This window comes from Triticum urartu, chromosome 7A, assembly GCF_056163025.1.
Source record: "Triticum urartu cultivar PI428250 chromosome 7A, HENAU_Tu73, whole genome shotgun sequence".
Taxonomy (NCBI): Eukaryota; Viridiplantae; Streptophyta; class Magnoliopsida; order Poales; family Poaceae; genus Triticum; species Triticum urartu.
In genome coordinates this window covers 361,865,316-361,889,350 of record NC_141879.1, presented here as the reverse complement: position 1 = coordinate 361,889,350, position 24,035 = coordinate 361,865,316, and the positions used below count along the sequence as shown (strand labels likewise).

At 52.0% G+C, this 24,035-nt stretch overlaps 1 pseudogene; it reads left to right on the top strand.

Annotated features, from left to right (window-relative positions):
• On the top strand, positions 1–18,072 carry LOC147959609 (putative E3 ubiquitin-protein ligase SINA-like 6; annotated as a pseudogene).
• The last annotated feature ends 5,963 nt before the right edge of the window (positions 18,073–24,035 follow it).

The following is a 24,035-nucleotide window of genomic DNA, read 5'->3' as shown; positions in this document are numbered from 1 at the left end:
ATGGTTGTGCACGAGGAGGGCAAGATCATGCAGACCGAACAGGACCCGGCGATGGAGCTCTCTAAGGTCTCGATGGACCTCACCGTGCTCCACTACCCCTTGTGCCTCCGCCCCTTGACGCCTCCAGTGTATGATGTTCGAATACACCTCGTCCATTCGGTTGATTGAGCAAGGTGCAGGTTTCTTGATTGATGTGATGTTCGATTGATTTCTGCAGTGCAAGGGAGGACACCTGGCCTGAGCGGACTGCCGCATCGAGCGCCCCGAGAACCAGCGGCAGTGCCAGAAGTGCGAGCGCGGCGGTGGCTTCGACATGCGGAACACGGCGGTGGACTCCGTCCTTTCGTCGGTGAGGGTGGAGTGCCCGCACGAAGGCTGTGGGCTCTACGTCACTTACCACAAGCTCGCTGATCACCAGAGCGTGTGTCCACTCGTGCCCTGCAAATGCCCCGTGCCCATCTGCGGCTATGAAGGCCCGCTGAGGGAGTCCTGGATTAGGGGGTCTCCAGACTGCCGGACTATGTCCATTGGCCGGACTATTAGACTATGAAGATACAAGATTGAAGATTTCGTCTCGTGTCCGGATGGGACTCTACTTGGCGTGGAAGGCAAGCTAGGCAATACGAATATGGATATCTCCTCCTTTGTAACCGACCTTGTGTAACCCTAACCCTCTCCGGTGTCTATATAAACTGAAGGGTTTTAGTCCGTAGGACAACAATCACAACATACAATCATACCATAGGCTAGCTTCTAGGGTTTAGCCTCTCTAATCTCGTGGTAGATCTACTCTTGTACTACCCATATCATCAATATTAATCAAGCAGGACGTAGGGTTTTACCTCCATCAAGGGGGCCCGAACCTGGGTAAAACATCGTGTCCCCTGCCTCCTGTTACCATCCGGCCTAGACGCACAGTTCGGGACCCCCTACCCGAGATCCGCCGGTTTTGACACTGACATTGGTGCTTTCATTGAGAGTTCCGCTGTGTTGTCGCCACTAGGAAGGATGTCTCAACCCGTCTTTAAAGACGGCACTGTTACTGAGGGAGCTTTGGCTATCGGCCAAACTCTCTGGCTAGGTGGTTTTTTTATGACCGCCTGTTCGGCCGCTGCGCCGACGATGACTTCTCGGGTCATCAAAAGCAATATTCACGTCAACTCGGAACTCGCCGAGAAGTTAGATCCAATGGAGCTCTCTTCCCTGAACGAGCTCTTGGATTGCATCGCCGCCCTGGAAGTCGCTACAGACTACGATCAGATTGGGCCTAAACCCGATCTGAGAGAGATCAACTCTCCCCAGGTCACCCATCACGTTGCAGTGGTGGAGGAACAATGCAGCAACCCTTCATCTATCTTAAGGACTAGCTATGTCCGGATTCCCGATCCCTCTAAGTCGGATACCCGCGGAGGGGAGGACGTCACTCAAGGCCTGAACCTAGAATCAGGCAGCGGGCTAGATTTATCGGAAAACATACAAGAATCCAAACTTCCGAGTTCGGAAACTCCTTGGCCCCTGAGTCTCAGATTAGGTGAGGATTCGGATTCAATTCCACCCACCCACCCAAACATACGCGATCTATCCCAAATTAGGCAAGAGCCCGAAGAAACAGTACACCATTACTGGGCCAGATTCCTCCTGGTCATGAACAGGATAAAGGACTGCCGCGAGGAAGACGCAATTTCATTCTTCTGCAATAATTGCATGGACAAGGGAATCCTCAATGCCATAAGTCGCCGTGAAATTACACGCTTTGCTGACTTGGTGTCCATAGTAAGAAAGTACTGTGCGATGGAAAGTGCCTGGAAAACCGAAATAAAATTTTGGGATAATCCGGCCCTGAATACAAACCCAGTCCGAAATAAAAGGGTGCATTATCACAATACACCTGGGTTAACTACCAAAAAGCAAAAGCCCTCTACGGGTCAAGGAACCATACTGGAGGGATGGCTCAACGGACCCTGCAAAATTCATAGTACAGCGGATGCAATACCAACGCACAGCCATAGAGCATGTTGGATACTCCGACAGGTGGCCAAAAGTGGTGAGGATCTACTCCTCCCAAATACTACAGAGCACCATCCCGTGGACAACAATACGGTGTTAACGGTCTTTGAGACCTTCGCGTCAAATAATAGACGCAAGCGAACACTCTGCGACATGGCCGAAATCTGCCACATAGCAGAAATAAATCCTTGGAGTGACATGGCTATTACCTTCAGTGCCAGTGACGAACCCAAATTCCGAATAGCCCGAGCACGAGCCGCACTGGTCCTCAGTCCAATCGTGGACGGCTTTCAACTCACCAAGGTACTCATGGACGGCGGCGGCGGATTAAACCTCATCTATGAGGAAACTCTTCTAAAGATGGAAATAGACTGGAGCCGCATTGAGCAAATTAGCACAACCTTTAGAGGAATCATCCCTAGTCGGGAAGCACGCTGTGCTGGGAAAATCACACTAGACGTGCTATTCGGCACGTCGGATAATTACAGGTCCGAAGAAATTACATTCCAAGTGGCCCTGTTCAGCAGCGGAAACCACGCTCTATTAGGGCGGGAGGCGTTTACAATCTTCCAAGCCATACCCCATTACGGGTACATGAAGCTCAAAATGCCCGGGCCCAACGGAATCATCACTCTTGCTCGTGATCCGGACATAGCACTCCGCGCCGAAAATAAGACAGCTGCACTGGCCCTTGAGGCACTATCCGAAGCCCTAGCGGCCGAGGAACTAACTGTGCTGCGCTCCATGGTGAACAGGGATGACATGATACTCGATAAAAGATCCAAGTCCACCTCCTTTAAGCCGGCGGACGAAATAGTCAAATTCCAAGTCCATCCATCGGACCCTACAAAAACAGCTTCCATCGGGGCACAATTAAACCCTGATGTCGACGCCGCACTGCGAGAGTTCCTACGCGAGAACTGGGACATTTTTGACTGGCACCCTTCAGACATGCCAGGAATCCCACGCAGGCTGGCTGAGCATAGCCTAAATATCCTCAAAGGATTCAAGCCAGTCAAGAAGGCTCTTCGACGTTTCTCCGAACCTAAGAGACAAGCCATGGGAGAGGATCTAGCCAAGCTATTGGAGGCCGGATTCATCAGAGACATAAAACATCCGGACTGGCTAGCAAACCTGGTGATGGTACCAAAGAAGGACAAATCCTGGCGCTTGTGCGTCGATTTTAAGGACCTTAACAAGGCCTGCCCAAAGGATCCTTTCCCCCTCCCCCGCATCGATCAAATCATCGATGCTACCGCAGGACACGATTCATTGTGTTTCCTCGACGCATACTCCGGCTACCATCAAATTAAAATGGCAGAGCCAGACCAAGCCGCAATGGCATTCATCACACCATACGGCCCATTCTGCTTCAACACAATGCCCTTCGGGCTCAAAAACGCCAGCGCAACATATCAGCGCATGATTCAGACATGTCTGGCAAACCAGATCGGCAAAACAGTGGAGGCATATGTAGATGATGTGGTCGTTAAAACCAAGCATGTTGAAACTCTAGTAGACGACTTGAGGCTCACATTCGACAACCTCCGAACATATGACATCAAGCTCAATCCGAAAAAATGCGTTTTCGATGTACCAGCCGGAAAGCTCCTGGGATTCATTGTCTCCAGTAGAGGTATTGAAGCTAATCCGGCCGAAATCCGAGCGTTGTCACAGTTGGCTACCCCAATAGACCTCAAACAAATACAAAAATTGACTGGATGCGTGGCGGCTCTAAGCTGCTTTATCTCCCGCTTGGGAGAAAAGGCATTACCCCTTTATCGCCTCCTCCGGCGCACCGAACACTTTGAGTGGACGGATGCCGCCACGGCCGGACTCAACGAAATAAAAGCCATATTGGCAACAAACCTAGTCCTGGCCGCGCCAAACATTGGCGAACCAATGCTATTATACATTGCGGCAACTCATCAAGTAGTAAGCGCAGTGCTCGTCGTCGAGCAAGAAGTGGACGGACACAAATTACCCCTTCAAAAGCCGGTTTACTATGTGTCCACTGTCCTTACTCCATGCAAATCACGGTACCCGCATTATCAAAAGATAGCGTACGCGGTATTTATGGCATCCCGGAAGCTGTGACACTACTTTCAAGAGTGTTCGATAACGGTAGCCTCGGAAGTACCACTTAACGATATTATAAACAACCGCGACGCGATGGGCCGGATTGCCAAATGGGCCATTGAGCTCCTCCCGTTTGACATAACTTACAAGCCACAACGAGCTATTAAGTCGCAAGTTTTGGCTGACTTCGTCGCTGAGTGGACGGAAGCCCAACTCCCTAAAGAGTACGGCACATATTCAAACTGGATCATGCACTTCGACGGCTCCAAAATGTTGGCTGGTCTAGGGGCTAGCATCGTTTTGACGTCCCCAATAGGAGATACCGTTCAATACGTACTACAGATAATGTATACGGACTCCAACAACGCAACCGAATATGAGGCCCTTCTACATGGTCTTCGGATGGCAGTATCCATGGGCATTCAACGCCTAGAGGTGCGTGGGGATTCGAACCTCGCGATATCCCAAATAAATGGGGACTTTGATGCCAAGGGTCCGAAAATGGCAGCTTATCGCAATGCTGTCTTAAAAATGTTAGCTCGGTTCGAGGGGCTTGAATTTCACCATGTGGCTCGGGAAAACAATCAGGCGGCGGGATATCCTCGCCCGCATTGGCGCAAAACGCGACGCGGTCCCTCCCAACATATTTCTGGAAAGTCTCTTCAAGCCATCCATAGCATGGGAAGGGGACACCGGTAACAACAGTCCGGACCCGGCCAAAATACCCGATACCGAACTCTTTGACACAATCGGAGGCTCCGCCACCGACATAACACATTCAGCCCACGAAATAATGGCCATTATTGCCCCGTGGACAGAACAATTCCTGGCCTACCTAACTAGACAGGAACTTCCGGAGGACCAAAATGAGGCACGCTGCATAGTGTGGTGATCCAAGGCCTACAGGGTCCATGAGGGAGAATTGTACAAAAAAGCGCTACCGGAGTCCTTCAAAGGTGCATCTCCGAAGAGGAAGGGCGGAACCTTTTGGCAGAAATTCACTCCGGACTCGGCGGTCATCACGCCGTAGCCCGAGCTCTTGTAAGCAAGGCCTTCCGTACAGGATTCTATTGGCCAACGGCCCGGGCAGATGCACATGACTTGGTCCAACGTTGCGCCGGTTGCCAGCTCTTTGCAAATCAAAGCCACATGCCACCCACTGCCCTCCAAATAATCCCCATTACATGGCCCTTCGCTGTCTGGGGGCTTGACATGGTTGGACCCCTTAAAGGGGGAACCCACAAGAAAAAATACTTATTGGTCATGGTGGATAAATTCACCAAATGGATAGAGGCTAAACCGGTTAAAACAGCCGAATCCGGACCGGTGATAGATTTCATATCCGGTGTTGTACACCGTTACAGCGTCCCCCATAGCATCATCACTGATAACGGCACAAACTTCACGGCCGACGAGGTAAAACTCTGGTGCAGCAAAATGGGCATCAAGCTCGATTATGCTTTAGTCTATCATCCACAAACCAACGGTCAAGTCGAACGAGCAAATGGTCTTATAATGAGCGGCATTAAACCCAGATTAGTGCGCTCCTTAACGGAGTCTGACATGCACTGGGTAGAGGAGCTCGACTCCGTACTCTGGGGGCTACGGACCACGCCGAATTGTAGTACCTGATATACACAGTTTTTTATGGTGTACGGCGCAGAGGCAGTCCTGCCCTGTGACATAATTCATGACTCACCTCAAGTGCGCATGTACGAAGAAAGAGAAGCCGAGTTCGATCGGCAGGACAGTCTGGACACCTTGGAGGAAGAGCGCGACGTAGCCAAAGCCCGTTCCGCATTTTACCAGCAACAGGCTCGCAGATACCAAAGCAGAGAAGTACGGGCCAAAACTTATAATGTTGGTGAACTAGTTCTACGACTGTCGGATAAGAAAAAGAACAAGCTCGAGCCCAAATGGAAAGGTCCCTTCATTATCGACCAAGTTCTGACCGGTGGAGCGTATCGACTGCGGGATGCATCGACTAGTCGACTCGAGCCAAACCCATGGAACGCAGCCAAGCTTCGAAGATTCTACGCCTAGCACCGGACTCTATGTTAGTCCCCTCCATTTGTCCATTTTCTGCATATGCATCATCTGTCTTGTTTTCCTTTCTTTCTTTTATTTCTCTAGGCCTTCAAGGGTCACCTTGTGCCTGACTCATACATTACAGATGCGCTAGCCACACTCTTCATACCTGGGGGCTTCTTTCACAGAAGCTTAAATTATTTACCTAGGCCCCACGCCCAACACATGTGTTATACTTCCGCATGTACCTTTTTTCACCATTATATGCATCGATATGACTTAAGTTTTGGCCAAGCTGGGTTGCCTGGCTCTTGTATTTATGCCCTACGTTCCCGTTAATTCGGCTAGGGCATAAGGGGAGCACCTCTGTGATTGTTACCGCCGGGTCAGCCGGACGTGTACCTCAGACTGGGTGAAGCCGAAAGCTAGCGTTCTTAAGGGAATATTTGGTCGGTGAACAAAAGATGACTTTTATTTATTATCCATATCTGCCCCCAGATGCTTTTTCTGCGCCTCTTGTCGTAGTCCGGACATGCACTTTAGGGCATGCTTACCTAGGGAAAGGAACCCTTAACGGAACTATTCTCCCTGGAAGATGTTTCTTACTACCCATGTAATATAACATAACTAGTTGGGCACTTGTCTGATAAAGCACTAATGACCCCTACGCCTGGTCTCCACGCATGCCCCGGTTCTTACCTAACCGAGAGGGTATTCGGATACACTCCGGACCATCGGGTCCCGAGGTCGAAGCGAAAAGGTCCACCACGACAAACGATCTACAATCCGGCTTGAAGGCATTATACATGTCACTTTAAAATTACATAGTTAATTTGACTGGTTGAATTCCTCTTCAATACCATCCAAAAGGTTGTCTAGTCTACACTCCTGTTTGGAATACTTTCCGGCCAATTCTACTTGACCATACACTAAGCTCACAGGGATCTCCTTCCCATTGGGCCCCACAGGTCCGACTTCGGCCATGTGGTTCGGGTCAGCCTTCGTGTACCGTGTCTTCACCATTGCCCAGGCTTCCCTGGCGCCATGACGGCAGGCCGATATCTTCCATAATCAGAAGCGTCGCCGCGCTCCCTTTAGCTTTTCTGCAAGCTCTCCAAGGCCTTCGGGTATGGAGACGGATGGCCACAAGGCATGGGCGACGCCTTGCATCACCTGCCAAACTCGTTCGTGCAGCTGTGAGAGCTCGGGAAGAAGGTCACCCGTTGAACCGGGCATTTCCTCGGCAGGACGACCTGTTAGCATACCTACAGACATAACTCTATCAGCCAGCTTCCTCGCCGAACTCTTTTTCAAAGTTCGTTCAAGCACTTACCAAATATGCCGTGTCGAAGCCACCGATTTTCTTTAACACAGTCAGACAGTTGGGCACGAACATCTTGTAGTTCCACGCCCAGATTGGTGTTGGCATCTAGGAGATCATTTTTCTCCTGCCTCACCCTCGTAAGCACGTTCACACCGGCCTTCAGCTCGCGTTGGAGCTGTTGCTTATCCGGATTTACTCCAGTGTCATCTGCAATTTTATCGTCAGATCTGCATGCACGCCGCATTCTATATGATACTTATCATTTGAAGGATATGTTACCAGAGGGGGTCTCTTTGGGCTCCCCTGTTGCGGCCAGTGCGGCCTGAAGTTGGGCTTTGCACTCTTCCAGCTCCTGGGATAGTTGAGTATTCTTTTCTGTAAGAACCTGCATAACAAGTGATCCTTAAATCAGTTATCCTAACTGTTTCAAGTCTCAGGGGCTACTAATATATATATAATCACCAAATTTTCTCACCCGTATGTCTTTTACATACTGCCCCGTGGCTCTGGCTAGACCATTTTGAGCGGCACGGAGGTGCGCGTCTCCCGAGTTGAAGGCATCCAATGCCTCTTGGGAGAAACAAGCGTCACGAAGAACAGTCCGGCGACGCCTGTGGTTCATGGCACTTTCCACCTCGGAATGGGTGGCAGACAGTTTCTCCGCATCCTCTGTCGGAGGAGCCCCGGCGCACGCCTCGTATTCGTTCCCGCCTCCGAATCCGGCCTTGGAGCCTGGCTTGTGGAGGCGCGATTGGTAGCCTCTCCGGGTATAGTCCGGCGAGCGCTCTTTTTCCTGAAAAGAAGGCATGGGCGTTGTCGGTGTACAAAAAGAGGGGTGCACTTTTGGTACCCCTATAACTGTGCACGGGCAGTCTGAGCCACGGGCACCACCACACTGAGCAAGGCAAGGGACGTGAGCCAAGGTAAGGCCGAAGCTCAGGAGAAGCAGAACGACGCCAAGACCAAGACCACAAAGAGCAAAGGGGACGAAGCGGACCCCCGGCAAGATCCTTGTCGGGAGGCGGTTTTGGCAAACCCGGCAAGACCCTTAACATGGCAGCTCGCCCCACACCTACGGAGTGAGTCACCCTTGAGTCCACTTCCCCCATGGGGAAAGGATTCGGGAGACATCCCCGTGGTGGCATGCAGATCTTTGTGAAGACATTCAAGATCAGATACACCCTTCAGAAGATGATGACCCTTGGCGGGATCCCAGCCAAGGAGGACCACAAGGCCCCCGACAAGAGCCTTGCCGGGGATGACAGCAGGCGCCACGGCAAGACCCTTGCCGGGGCCCCGGCAAGGCCCTTGCCAAGAACACCCGTTGGGCCACCATCAGGCCCACGCCAGTCAAACCTCCACCGCCGTTCGCATGCAGCTGCCGAGCCAACCAGCTGGGCAGGCACCCGCGTGGCGGCATGCAGATCTTCGTGGAGACCCACCACTGCGCCACCTCAGCTGCCTGCCTGCCTACATGGCACCGCAGGCGCCGCTGGCCAGGGCGTGTGTCGACGCAAGAGGGAGCGGCGACGGACGAGACAGGGCTCTCCCCTGTCCCCGATAAAGCAAGGACACCTGGGCAAGACACATTAAATGTGCCTTGTCATGTAATGCGAGGGATAACCTCGCATCACTGCTCCCTTTCCACCTCCTGGTGCTACTGTGGCAACCCCTTTTCCTATAAAAGGAGGCCCAAGACAACCAGGAGGAGGATTCGGCTTTTTGGAGCTCCTCACGCCCCATAGCTAGCTCAAGAACATAGATATACAATCCACCAAAGCAGGAGTAGGGTTTTATGCATCCCCGCGGCCCGAACCTGGATAAACGAACCGTGTGCTATCTGTTTGATCCGCTCTTCTCACGACCCCGCGCCCCGCAACCGTACTAGGGATTCTTGTGACCCCATAGGTGTCGTTCGCACCGACATCTTTGGCGCGCCAGGTAGGGGGCGCAATTGTGAGAATCGGCTCTAGCAGTTAGCCCGGCACTCCTTCATCTTCGTGACCCTTGAAGAAGAAAGGAGGCCAGAAGATCGACGCTCGAGCGATCGCAAACAGAATCTAAGTTGCACTGAACCCTTATTTGTTCTACCCTTCTTATTTGAGGTTATTCCCCCCGGAGATATTTGCTTTGTATGAGAAACCTGCACGCCAGGGGGCTCTACCACGATCGGCAACGCCCTTGCCCTGTTTCGAGTCCGCTCAACAGCTCAAGCGGCTGCGTCGAGAATGGAAGAGTAGCCTTCCGCGATCTGCAACGCCCCCGATTCTGACTCGAGTCAAGCTCGACAGTTCGAGAGGCCGCGTTCAGAACGGAAAGGTGGCTCGTCAGGCGGCACGCGTACCCGGCTGGCCATAGGGATCCGTCCCCAAAACGCCGCTAGGGGCTTCCGCGCCGGCAAGCCTTCCCGATCGACGTAGGGCACGCATACAAAGAGGAATCGAACGGGGAAATAACATGCATGAAAATTAAGAGTACTTCAAAGTTATATTACATCACATCATAGCTGCGGTTCTAACTAAAGATAAAATTTGTCTTGGTCGGGAACCCGCAGCGACGAAGAAGAACAGGATGCCTAATCCCGGCGCTGGCCTTCCACCCTCTTGATTTCGTCGATGCAGTCGGTGATGGGCTTGATGCGCTCCTTGAGCACCGTGAGGTCAGCAACATCCGGCAAGCTCTTCATCGCGGCCGCGAAGTCAAGATCGGGATTCCAGTACGCCGTCTTGGTGAGGACCTTGGTCACGACCCTCCGGTAGAGTCACCGGGCCTCCTCGGCCAGCATGGCCGCCCTGTTGGAGTGAAGATATGCCAAGGCTCCGAGGACGCCCTCGAAGAACAGGGTCAACTTGGTGTTGACGGTCCCGCTGCGCGTAGGGGCGTACCTCACGTGTGGCATCCCCATGGTGGCCAACTGCAAGGTGACCCTGCCGGCGACCTCCTCCAGGCGGCTGATCCACCTGTTCTCGCCCGCCAAATAATCCTGGTGGGAGGCGGCCTCGTTCGCCCGCAGCTGCTTCTCCTCCTCCAGGCTCCTGGTCAAGGTCTCCTCCCGAGCCCTGCTCTCCGACAGCATCATCTCGAGATCCTCCAGCTTCAGCTTGAGGTCCCTGACGGAGTTTTGCGCTTCGGAGAGCTCCCTAGCCCTGCTGATGACCGCTCCTTGCGCCTCCACCAAGGCGCTATTGAGCGTGCTCTTCTCGTTGGACAGCTTGAGGGCCTGCTCCTTCAGCTCGCCCTGCGCCACCTCCAACTCCCTTACCTTGCCGGCATGGCCAGAGCCTAGGCATCGAGTGCCTCCTTGTGCCTCTGCTCCAGCTCGTGAGTCCGCCGTGCGACAAGGGACTCGAGCTCCTCATCCTTGCCACGGAGCACTGCGGCAAGCTTCGCCTCGTGCGCGGTGAGGTCCTCTTCCTGGGAATTCAAGGTGGCTTGGTGCTGGTTCCGGGCGGCCTCGGCCGCGGCAGCCAAGTTCGCCGCCTTTTCCTGGGCCTTCTCGATGTCGGCCATCTTCATGGTGAGCTCCACATTGCGCTCGGCCAAGTTCTCCTGGAAGGCCCTCTGCTCCTCGCGAGCCTGGTGGAACCAGGTCTGCGTCTCGGCAACGCGCACCTTGAAGTCCACCTCCGCGTTGTCCACCGTTGCCATCCTGGACTTGACCTTGTCCAGGCGAGCACGGTAGAGCACTTGGAGCTTCCGGAAATTGGCCCCCATGGCACGGAAAAGCTGCTCTTCCGGGGAACCATCGTCACCAACCCCCCGCTCATCAACCACCTCGAGCCCGGTGGCGGCAAGCACCTCGCCGTCGAAAACTTCCCCTTCGGCGGGCGCCCGGCTTGACGCCCCTGGGAGGTGGACGAAGAGATCGTCGCCCATCTTCAGATACCTGCCGGGGCCCGAGGTTGAGGAGGAGGGAGGCTGGTCACCCACCACCTCTTCCTTGGCGGAGGCCTTGCCGGCCCCACCGGCAGGTCCACCGCTGGTGCCCCCGGCAGAAGCCTCGCCGGTCGCCTTGGCGGCCCCCGCCGTGGTGTCCTCGGCAGCATCCTTGGCGGCCTCCTCAGCAATGTTCCCAACAACGGTATCCACGTCCTCCATACCTGTTGAAGGAGGGCCTGGGCAGCAACGGGAGCAATGAAGCCAAGAAAAGAATAAGGGAAAATAGAGACGAAGGACAGGCGACTCACCAGTGCCAGGCTGTGAAGCAGAAGTCCCCTCTTCGCCAGCATTTGGCGCCGTGGCAGAGCCACCAGCGCCCAAGTTCCCCTCTTCCTCCATGGGTGTGGGCTCCGTGCCTGATGCCCTTGCCGGGGACGCCCCCCGCGGCGGCGTAGTCGATGGGGGTGGTGTGTTGGGAGTAGCCCTCTGTGGCTCCTCCTGCTGCCGCTCCCCTCCTGCAAACCCGGCAAGGTCAGCGTCATGGCATCGAGCACCTACCACATGTCGAGTAAGAAGAGGGTGACGAACTTACACTGGGGGCTGCGCCGGGGGCTGCTGTCCGGGCAGCTCAGCACAACCAGTGGTGTCTTTGAAGCCCCAGCCGGGGGCTGGCTGCTCACCGAGGTCCTCGCCCTCTTCGCCCTCTGGTCCAACATCTCTGTCTCCCTACGGAAGCAAAAATGGATCAAGACAAGCGACCCAATTCAAGGAAATGGAAATGACAGTAAGGAATGGAGAACTTACTCGTCATCCGTCTCCTCCTCTTCCACCAGTTTCCTTTTCCTCTCCGGACTAAGAGGCCCGAGATCAAAAGGGAGCTCCGCATCATCATCCAAGTCGACGCCTGCCGGAGGAGGCGAAGGAGGCGGCGGGGTTTGTGCGCGCCCGGATGAGGAAGGGGATGTTGTCTTCTTCTTCTCAGCGGCCTTCGTCAGCCTCTTGGCTGCCGTGGCCCTCGTGTGGCACCCAGACCCCTCCCGGGTCAATTGAGGCCGCGCAGCCCTGCCAGGCCGGACCGGCTCACCGGAGCCAGCCCGCCGCGGGACTCGCCCTCTTCCCCTGGTTGGCGTCGAGCCCGCCGCCGCATCCTCCTCCTCCCCCGACGACTCGTCGGCCGTGTCTTCAACGAGCGGAGATCCAGTGTTGGCGCTGCTGACCTCCCCGGAGGCCGCCGCCCACCAGGAGAGCTCCTCTTCCTCCACCACCATTGCGGCCATGTCCTCCACGCCCCCGGCGCTGCCGGCCTCCATGGCAAGCTGTGCCTCGCCCTAGTGGCGATGTAGTCCAGCTCTGCCTGGGTGGTGTCCATGATAAGCCACCGCTCGGCGTCGGCATTGACGTACACCTCGATCAGGGTGTCAAAGAATTGCTGCACATCCTCGACCTTTGGCTCCTTCCAGCTCGGGACAGGGCCGTGCGCATTACAGTCCGGCATCATGGCGATGATCTCGGACCGACGCGAATTGTTGCACAACGGGACCACCCCTGCTGGCAGCTTGAAAAATGGCCCCTTGAGGGCCTTGCCAACCTTTGCGGCAGCCCTCGCGGCCTTGCCGGTTCGCTCAACCTCGCCATCGCGACACACATCAAGCTGGAAAAGCCGCTGCAGAAGTGGGCATGTGCCAGCACTGTGAAGTTGTGATCGAGGCCGGGGCGGAGTCGCATAATGTCAGCCGGGTTCATGAAGAGCCAAGCTAGCCTCCCCTTGCTGTGCAACGGGGCGATCCGGCGGTGAATGAAGTCCACCCCGATCATCTCAAGGGTGAGTCCGGCCTGGGTGAGCCAGAGAATCCTGGTGGTGGAGACGGTGAGCCTCCCATCGGCGGCGTCGACATCACTCCAATCGCTGCCGCGGACCGGCGGCACTCGGCGGACCTTGCAGAATTCCGGCGGGTTCTCATCTTCAATCCAGCACCACCGGCCACGCCATTCCTCCTACCTCTCCTTCATGGCACCATCCGGGTACGCCCCCTTGGATCTTGGGATCCATGTGACGCAACCGGAGACGGCTCCTCCCGGCTGGATTCGAGGGAAGAAGTAATGGCGGAAGAGCGTCGTGTTGGGCTGCACCCCGGCAAAGCCTTCGCAAAGATGCGCGAAGAAAGCCATGCACGCCACCGCATTCGGAGTAAAATCCAAGAGGCGAAAGCCGAAGGTGCGCATAACGTCATAGAAGAAATCGGAGAAAGGAGGGCATAACCCGCAAGAAAAGTAATCAACGAAGAAGGGGTACCGATTTGAGGCAGGATCAGCGCAAGCGGCAGGAATGATGCGTGTCGCCGGGTGTCCCGAACCCTCTCCCCCCGTCTTCACTCCCCATAGGGGCTTGAAGGAGGCCCGAAGCTCTTGAACATCAACCGTCGAGGGGAAGAAGAAGGCGGACTTCGTCTGGTCCCCCGACAGCGCGCTCTCCGGTGGCTCCACCGTCCCGGCGCCCTTAGCCACCCCCTTGCCCTTGCGAATTTGGGAGCCATGGCGACCAAGAAGTTCAGAGGGCTGAGGAAGGGGGGTGGCAAAGCAGCAGCGGCGGGCGACAGCGAAAGCTTAGGAAGGAAGGAAGGAAGGGAACGGTGGCTCTGAGATCGGAAAAGGCACGAGGGAAGAGGAGAAAGTGAGCAGCGCGCCCACGGTTATTCCTTCTTATGGGGGAAAAACGCGGGCCGCCTCCTTTCACATTAACTGTGATGTGACGCATTCCCGCGGGAAGCAACCCCACGCATGCCGCCCACGTCACACACGCCTCCCCACGCCGTGCCACGCGCAGGAAGCATGGGAAGCGCAGCGCGCGAAGAGACTTACCGCGGTAACAACCACCCCGCCTGCCCGCGCACCGTTTTTGGGCCTAGCCCAACGACGCGGTTGCGCTTACGTGTGGCCCAGGCTCGGGGGCTCCTGTCGGTGTACAAAAAGAGGGGTGCACTTTTGGTACCCCTATAACTGTGCACGGGCAGTCTGAGCCATGGGCACCACCACACTGAGCAAGGCAAGGGAGGTGAGCCAAGGTAAGGCCGAAGCTCAGGAGAAGCAGAACGACGTCAAGACCAAGACCACAAAGAGCAAAGGGGACGAAGCGGACCCCCGGCAAGATCCTTGCCGGGAGGCGGTTTTGGCAAACCCGGCAAGACCCTTGCCGTGGCAGCTCGCCCCACACCTACGGAGTGAGTCACCCTTGAGTCCACTGCCCCCATGGGGCAAGGATTCGGGAGACATCCCCGTGGTGGCATGCAGATCTTTGTGAAGACATTCAAGATCAGATACACCCTTCAGAAGATGATGATCCTCGGCGGGATCCCAGCCAAGGAGGACCACAAGGCCCCCGGCAAGAGCCTTGCCGAGGATGACAGCAGGCGCCCCGGCAAGGCCCTTGCCAAGAACACCCGTTGGGCCACCATCAGGCCCACGCCAGTCAAACCTCCACCGCCGTTCGCATGCAGCTGCTGACCCAACCAGCTGGGCAGGCACCTACGTGGCGGCATGCAGATCTTTATGGAGACCCACCACTGCGCCACCTCAGCTGCCTGCCTGCCTACATGGCACCGCAGGCGCCGCTGGCCAGGGCGCGTGTCGATGCGAGAGGGAGCGGCGACGGACGAGACACGGCTCTCCCCCGTCCCCTATAAAGCAAGGACACCTGGGCAAGACGCATTAAATGCGCCTTGTCATGTAATGCGAGGGATAACCTCGCATCACTGCTCCCTTTCCACCTCCTGGTGCTACTGTGGCAACCCCTTTTCCTATAAAAGGAGGCCCGAGACAACCAGGAGGAGGATTCGGCTTTTTGGAGCTCCTCACGCCCCATAGCTAGCTCAAGAACATAGATATACAATCCACCAAAGCAGGAGTAGGGTTTTACGCATCCCCGCGGCCCGAACCTGGATAAACGAACCATGTGCTATCTGTTTGATCCGCTCTTCTCACGACCCCATGCCCCGCAACCGTAGTAGGGATTCTTGTGATCCCATAGGTGTCGTTCCCACCGACAGGCGTTAATATGCCTTTGAGAATAATGTCTTGCAATAAAGACGGCGCGCCGTACCGCTGTGCCGGTGTCTCAATCCAGACTGCGGGTCTTTTCAGCCTGCCTGGCCTCGCGGCCCCTTGTTGGCCAGTCGCCACAGGCTCAGCCTTCTGCCTCGAGGACCTCCCCTGCAAAACACGGCTATTATACGGAGATCAAAAACACGCAAGGACGGATCCCTTTTTGAAGTGTTGGGACTTCGGTCTCAGTCACCTGTGAGGCTGGAACTAGCCCAGGATAATCGGCCGTAATGGCCACCAAAGCATTATCATTGCTCGATTGGTAAAACACCCCATCGATCAGCTCCACAGATATGTCCGGATCCTCTTGGGAGGCCGTGTCGAGGGCCCGTCCAGGGTCCTCGGGTTGTGAAGGGGGTTTGTTTATCTCCCTTACAGCCTGGTGCAGTTCCTGCATAGAAATCGCTAGACTGAGTACTTAACTGCGGAAATATGAAATGGATGGGCGAGAAAAGTCTCCACTTACCCAGCTCGGAGGATTGTACATAGAAAATCCACCCTGCGGGTTGACACGAAGGAATTCCTCCTCTTCTCCCTTGTACAAAGTGGATAAGATCTTTATTAGATCAGCAACCGATCCCGGCCCTTTACGGCCATAGCGGGTGGCATCATCCTCCCCGTTGAAATCCCACATGGGGTGGCCTCTATAATGAAGCGGCTGCACCCCCCGCATGATACATATGGCCATGACCTCGATCATGGTCAATCCGGATCGAGCTAAAAAACTTATCCGGCTCATCAGGTATAGAACGTCCCTGTCGTCTTCTCCAGGGGGCTCCGTGGATGCCAGCTCCGGCGCTTCTTCAAAGGGGCGTTGTCGAACTCAGGAAGGCCGATCCGAATAGGATCCGGGAGGGGGACGTCTTCTATATAAAACCATTCTGAAGGCCAGTCTTCGGACGTCTTCTTTGGGGTTCCGGACAGGTATCCGGTCCCGGCAATACACCACACTTCGGCTCCGCCCACTTGATATATTGACCCCTTCTGAGAACGGGGCACAAGGCAGAACAGCTTCTTCCACAGAGTGAAATGAGCCTCATAGCCCAAGAACAACTCGCAAAGGGCTACGAATCCCGCGATATGCAGCATAGAGGCAGGCGTAAGGTTGTGCAACTGGAGGCCGTAGAACTCCAGGAGCCCCTGGAGAAACAGATGAAAGTGGAATCCGAGCCCTCTTACCAAATAAGGGACAAGGCATACCCGTTCTCCCTTGGAGGGATTGGGAAGGCTCTCCACTTGCTCTCCGCCATTATAGGTGGCGAGCCCGGCTCGAACGGGGACCATGTACGCTGGGGGAAGAAATCCCTTGGTCTGAAGCATCACTAATTTGCTGTGCGGGACGGAACATCTCTCCCAATCTCCAGGCTTGGAGCTAGGGGAGCGAGAGGAGGAGCTGCGTCGACCGGCCATGATGGAATGGATCTCTGTCAGGTGCGCTCCGATGAAGGCTCGCCAAGGGAGGATGGTGTGATTTGGATCTGAATCCTCATCTTTTTAATAGGCGGCTCATTCACACAGCTAGGGGGGTAAATGTGAAAACACCCTAGCTCTTCACATTCGCTCGACACGTGGAAAGTGGCCATTATTGGGCATGGAAGCCAAGGAGTGCAACATTCACAAGAGATTGGACACTATTTTGACAGGTACACAGAATTTGGAGAGGAACCCGCCTTGCAATGCCGAAGACAATACTGCGCGCCGGACTCATCGTCATTGAAGCCTGGTTCGGGGGCTACTGAGGGAGTCCTGGATTAAGGGGTCTCCGGACTGCCGGACTATGTCCATTGGCCGGACTGTTAGACTATGAAGATACAAGATTGAAGATTTCGTCTCGTGTCCGGATGGGACTCTACTTGGCATGGAAGGCAAGCTAGGCAACACAAATATGGATATCTCCTCCTTTGTAACCGACCTTGTGTAACCCTAACCCTCTTCGATGTCTATATAAACTGAAGGGTTTTAGTCCCTAGGACAACAATCACAACATACAATCGTACCATAGGCTAGCTTCTAGGGTTTAGCCTCTCTGATCTCGTGGTAGATCTACTCTTGTACTACCCATATCATCAATATTAATCAAGCAGGACGTAGGGTTTTACCTCCATCAAGGGTGCCTGAACCTGGGTAAAACATCGTGTCCCCTGCCTCCTGTTACCATCCGGCCTAGACGCACAGTTCGGGACGCCCTACCCGAGATCCGCCGGTTTTGACACCGACACCTGTCGCCGGCGCTCTACCACCACATTAGCACCGCGCATCCCATGCCCGTGCACAGGATCCAGTACGGCCAGGTGCTCCAGCTGCAAGTGCCACTGTCGGAGCCACGACTCTTGCTGTTCACGGAGGAGGACCGCCGCGCGTTTTTCTTGGTCGGCAGCGTGCTCGACATCGGTGCGCCTATTGCCGTGTCGGTCGTCTGCATCAGAGCGGGGGCGTCCCCACTGCTGCACTACGTGCCTAAGCTGTGGGCGAACGGCCCACCGGGGGAGCCCAAAGGCATGACCGACGCCATCAAGGTGGATATGGAGGTGACAAGCAGCAAGGATCCCGGCGATGTCGACGTGCAGGAGCTGACCTTCTTGACAGTTCCGCCCAAGTTGATGGTCGGGGCTAAGCTTGTGTCCCTCCACATTCAGATTGACAAGCTCACGTCCTAAATGTTTCTACAGTGCCTTCTGTTTATCTTAGTAATATGCTAATATAGGGATTACCTTGGTCTACTTTAGCTTAAGAAATGGTGGGTTTTGGTGGCGATGCAGCAATTACTTCGACATCAGATCAATAATTTCCAACAGTCGAACGGATATTTTGTGTCTGTTGGATATAAAGTTCCTTTGGGTAAGAAGTACTACTTGTCATCAAAATGGATAAAAGGAGATGTATGTAGACGTATTTTAGTTCTAGATACGTCCCTTTTTATCCATTTTGATGACAAGCACTCCCTCCGTTCCACAATACATGCCTTCCATTTGTCAAAATATAGATGTATCTAGACATGTTTTAGTATATAGGTACATCCATGATATAGCCAATCGTATGGTTGATAACACTACAATTCGTAGCTACAGATGCGTGTGTGACTCCTAGATGCAGAGGCCGGGGGTCATCATCCCCCTTTTCGAGAAAAAATAGACGCGTGTGTGAGAGGACGAGTGCGTGCATGCACCTCTTCTCTTCCTGTATAACGTACTACTAAGCTCAGAGTACAAGTTTTTGTGGGTGGCACGATGGTGCGTGCGAGAAGTCCCGAGAGATAGGTTTAATGCGTCTGAAAAAAATACTAGCCTAGAGCTCGCCACGCGGCTATTCCTGTCGAACGCCCCATTAACTGTAAGATATGTATACGATGGTGCCAGTTATTGCACGTACACATCAGTACTCCCTCCTTTCCGGTTTATAGGGCTTAATTCAAAAATCTCACCAACCAAGATGGTGAGTGGTGGAATATTTTTTGTAGTTTGCAAAAGCACCTAATTAATGCTCTTGTTTTTCTCAAAAAAATTATGTTTATCAATGCATTAATTGCAATGCATGCATAAAGTACACGCGTTGGTCAATTTTCTCTTAATACTTGCATGCAATGAGTTAATGCACCTTGGAATCTGAACATGTGTTGGGGAACAACCAAATTGAACCTTATAAAATGGAAAAATTAAATTTTGAGATAAGCCCTATAAAACCGGAAAGGAGGGAGTAGAAAAAGAAGTACTCCATCCGGGAATAGTGCCGCACTTCGAAACTAGAACTGTCAATAAATTTTGAGCTTGCGTCTCGTCACATTCCAAATTACTCCATGCTATATTGAATTGCAAACCTGTTCACACTGATCACAACCTAAATGGTTTCCCACTTAGGAGCGTATTAGTACCACGCTATATTGAATTGCAAACCTGTTCGCACCGATCACAACCTAAATGGTTTCCCACTTAGGAGCGTATTAGTACTCGGTTATAAATACTAGTATGCCAAGATGATTGCACATTCCTCCTCAACTCCTCATCCACAAAAACAAACAAGTCATTCAGCATCCTTCCCTTGCGTCTGCCATGGCCAGTGTGAGTTCTGGGTCGAGAGATTGCCACCAGGGAGAGGCGAGCATGGAAGCGGAAGCACGAGATATGTCCCGCCTCACTGCGAGAGCAGCCGACATGTCCCGCCACGCGGAAGTAGCAGCACAGAGGTCCCGCCGCACCGCTGAAGCAGCACGGAGGTCCCGCCGCGCCATCGATGCAGCAGACTGGTCTGGCCGCATGGCGGAAGCAGCAGAGATGTCCCGCGGCGCCACGAATGCAGCAGAGATGTCCCGCCGCGCCGCGGCGGCCTGGGAAAATTTCTCGCGGGTAGGCGATGACTGTTATAGGCGCATGCATGCGATCATCCATAGCTAGATGGATCAGATCTCCAGCTGGGCGAGGTTGCAGGACGACATGAAAGCCTCATTTGAACAGGCTACCGGCATCATCCGGCAACTAAAGGAGGGCAATGAGAGGCTCTGGGCCGAGTTCGACCTGCTGAGGGAGAAGATCGTCCAAAGTGCAGACCAGCAAGAGGAGACCAGTGCCTTGTTGAAGAGGACCGGCGTCATCGTCAAGAAACTTATGGACGAGAATGACATGCTCCGCAACGAGCACCAAAGGCTGGTGGAGGAACCGTGCATGTTCTCAAGCAGCGTCTTGAGGACACGAAAGAGCTCATCGCCGCTCGCCGCGGAGACTAGTTTCCGCGGCCTGTAGCAGCGCATCAAGAAAGTAGAGATCAGCGAGCCTGATCCTTGTCTTCCTTCTTCTTTTACCCTTGTGTATTTCAGGCATAGCCGCATGTGGCTTTTTTAATTATCTTTCTAATTATGTAAGACAATTAATCGTCCTTATCTTTGTGTGGAAGATCAATGTTGCGAGGCTGGAATGAAGAAAACTCTTGTTGTGGCGACCCTGGCATTGCTGTTCTTCTAGTTGCTGCTGGGCTTCCTTCAGTTTCCTGGTTTCTTTTGATGTAATAATCAGTTTAGGATGTGGATTGTGTCATCGGTTGTGAAATGTTGGGTTCTAGCGTGGATGTTTGGCCTTGGTTGGCCTCTTGGGATGTTGCGATTTCAATCTGGTAGCTTTTAGTCCTTCGTGTTAGGCTGGAGTTGTGCTGAACTTCTTGTGAATTGTGGTGGTTTTCAGTAATGAAAATCGGAAGGGGCAAGCCTTTCTTTGATAAAAAAAAATTAATCGTCCTTATATATTCATCAGTCTTGCTATAAGTCGCAGTAGATGCTATATAGGTCCGTCGGATCTTACATCAAGATCCGTGCTTTCAGATTTTCTTTTTTCTCTCTTAAATCTTGGTCGAGTGAGACATAGCCACGCCATTAAACAGAGGCTCGGGCGCCATTAATGGAGACCTTGGGAGAGAGGTGGACGGCAGATGGAGGTCAAAGGGCTCTTCTCCCGATAAGCACGCGCAGGGGTCTGATCGCACGCCTCTCGTACTCAAATAGCTACCCTGCACAGCGCCTCCTAGCTAATAAAAAATAGGGATGCATGGCGGCACGTAAATGGTACTAGTAAGTAGAACGCCCACGGTTTCAATAATACTTGTGTTTCCGATTGTAATGTGACAGCGCTTGTTCCAAAATGACTTTGTTGATTGTTAATGTGTGCGCCTTCGCAAATTGGACTGCAAATTTACCACAGCATGTTGGTGCCATGTCATGGCACCAAGCCAAGTTTCATTATTTTCATGCGTGTTTTGGATTTACAAGAATTAAAAACTAAGGTTCTCAATGTTTCCAACCTAGCCACGACGCCCAGAATTTTGAATTTCATTCCCATTTCTTGCATGGAACCTAGAAATTTACCCGAGGACACACATGTGATTTTTCAACCAACTTTGGTGCACTGGAACATGTGCTTGTATTTCAAATTTGAATTATGCACACAAAGGTGACACGTTCCCTCCCAGAACCACGAGCCTTCTTGAGAGAAGCTCCGATTTGCAAGAAGCTTATACCAAGATTTGTTCCTATTCGACCAATTTTTTTACCACGGCATGGTACTACCATGACATGACACCATGCCAAGTTTCATGATTTTAAAACCAAGTTTCTCAATGTTCTCGACCGAGCCACGATGCCCAGATGTTTGAATTTTATTCTCATTTTTTGCATGGGACCTACTCCCTCCTTCCATCTATATAGGGCCTAATGTGTTTTTCAAGACAACCTTTGACTATTGACAAGATTAATAGCACATGAGATGTATACTATGAAAATTATATTATTGGAAGCTCCTTTGACATACAAATTTGAAGGTATGCTTTGTGTAAGTTGCATGTCTTATATTATTGCTCTAACATTTGGTCAAAGTTAGCCTCGAAAAACGCATTAAGACCTATATAGATGGAAGGAGGGAGTAGAAATTCACCCGAGGACACAAATGTGATTTTTCAACCAACTTTGGTGCACGGGAGCATGTGCTTGTAGTTCAAATTTGAATTATGCACATTAAATGACCAAAAACTCAATTAATGTGTAAATAAGGCCAAACAAAGCCGGAATAATTCCAAAATTTAACAGGGCACTCGTGTAGTTCTATGTTCCCTTTGTAAATAAACTCAAGGGGGACAACGTATATCGTTTCGCACTCAAAGGTGGCACGTTCCCTCTCAGAACAACGAGTCTTCTTGAGAGAAGCTTCGGTTTGCAAGAAGCTTATACCAAAATCTGTTCCTATTCGGCCAATTTTTTACCACAACATGGTAGTACCATGACATGACATCCATGCCAAGTTTCATGATTTTCAGATGTGTTTTGGATTTACAAGAATTTTAAAACCAAGTTTCTCAATGTTCTCGGCCGAGCCACGATGCCCAGATGTTTTAATTTTATTCTCATTTCTTGCATGGGACCTAGAAATTCACCCGAGGACACAAATGTGATTTTTCAACCAACTTTGGTGCACGAGAGCATGTGCTTGTAGTTCAAATTTGACTTTTGCACATTAAATGACCAGAAACTCAATTAATGTATAAAAACGATAAACGAACCCGGAATAATTCCAAAATTTAATAGGGCACTAATGTAGTTCTATGTTGCCTTTGTTAAGAAACTCAAGGGGGGTAATGTATATCGCTTCACACTCAAAGGTGGCACGTTCCCTCTTAGAACCACGAGCTTCCAAATCGGCCCAATTTTTTACCACAACATGTTAGTGCCATGACATGACACCATGCCAAGTTTCATGATTTCCAGGCGAGTTTTGCATTTACATGAAATTAAAATCAAAGTTTCTCGATGTTCTCGGCCGAGTCATGACGCCCAGATGTTTGAATTTCATTCTCATTTTTTCCATGGGACCTAGAAATTCAACCAAGGACACACATGTGATTTTTCAACCCACTTTGGTGCACCGGAGCATGTGCATGCAATTCATATTTAGATTATGCACATTAAAACTCTAGAAACTCAATTAATGTATAAAAAGGCCAAATGAACCTAAAATAATTCCAAAATTTAACAGGGCAATCATATAGTTCTATGTTGCCTCTGAAAATAAAATCAGGAGGGAGGCAGCGTATATCGTTTCGCACACAAAGGTGACACGTTCCCTCTCAGAACCATGAGCCTTGTTGAGAGAATCTCCGGTTTTGCAAGAGGCTTATACCAAAACTTGCCCCAATTCAGCCAAAAATTATACGTATGAAAACAGGGTTTAGATTATCCCAAACATCTCGCTACCTAGACCAGTAATGTACTATGATTTGAATTCAACATAAAATGGATACAAATATTTGAATTGGAGGCGTATGGTACATGTAGTTCATAGTGAAATATGATTACTGCTATATGTATGTTTTTTGTTATCAAGATAATATTTAAATTATTCTATAACTTGACAAAAATCGTATTCAAATAAGGAAAATTGATTCAAATTTAGTCCATATGGTAGACGACAATATATATGTTCACATGGTGGAGTAAAATGTTCATATATGATGGAAGATCAAAATGTACGACTACATCAATTATAAACCGCAAGGTCACCTAACGATATATTCGAATTCAACATAACGTGGATTCAAAAATTGAAATTCGAGATCATGGCACCTGTAATCATATAAAAAGGGACATTACTCTTTGTTTGGTGGGAATTGATTTGTTTTTTGTTGTTGTTGAGGGAAGTGCGAATCAATTTGGTACTGTGTAGGGTAATCTTGTTCTCCCGATTTTTTTTACATTTTTCTTGTAGTTTTTTCAATGGCATCTATAGCAATATAGTAAAAGGGGACATGACTCTCTTGTGTCTTGTATGAATTGTTTTTTTTACACGTTAAGTTTGTTCTGCCGAACAAGGAATCCGCACCTTGTTATCCCGAAATTTTCAAGCTCGAGTATCTTTTGTCTCACCTGCTTTGAAACTCCCACTTCTACAACCCGCGCCGCGCCTTGTTATCCCGAAATTTGGACACGCACGAGAACTCCCTCCTCATCCGAAATCGCTCCCGCAGCCCAGACACGCGAAATCCCCCTTCTACCCCTCAGCCGGAAATGAAGCTCCACGTTGCGGTGTCAAAACCAGTGGGGGCACGCTAGTAACTTACCATACATTTCGGACAAGCGCGTCCCTAAGCTTGG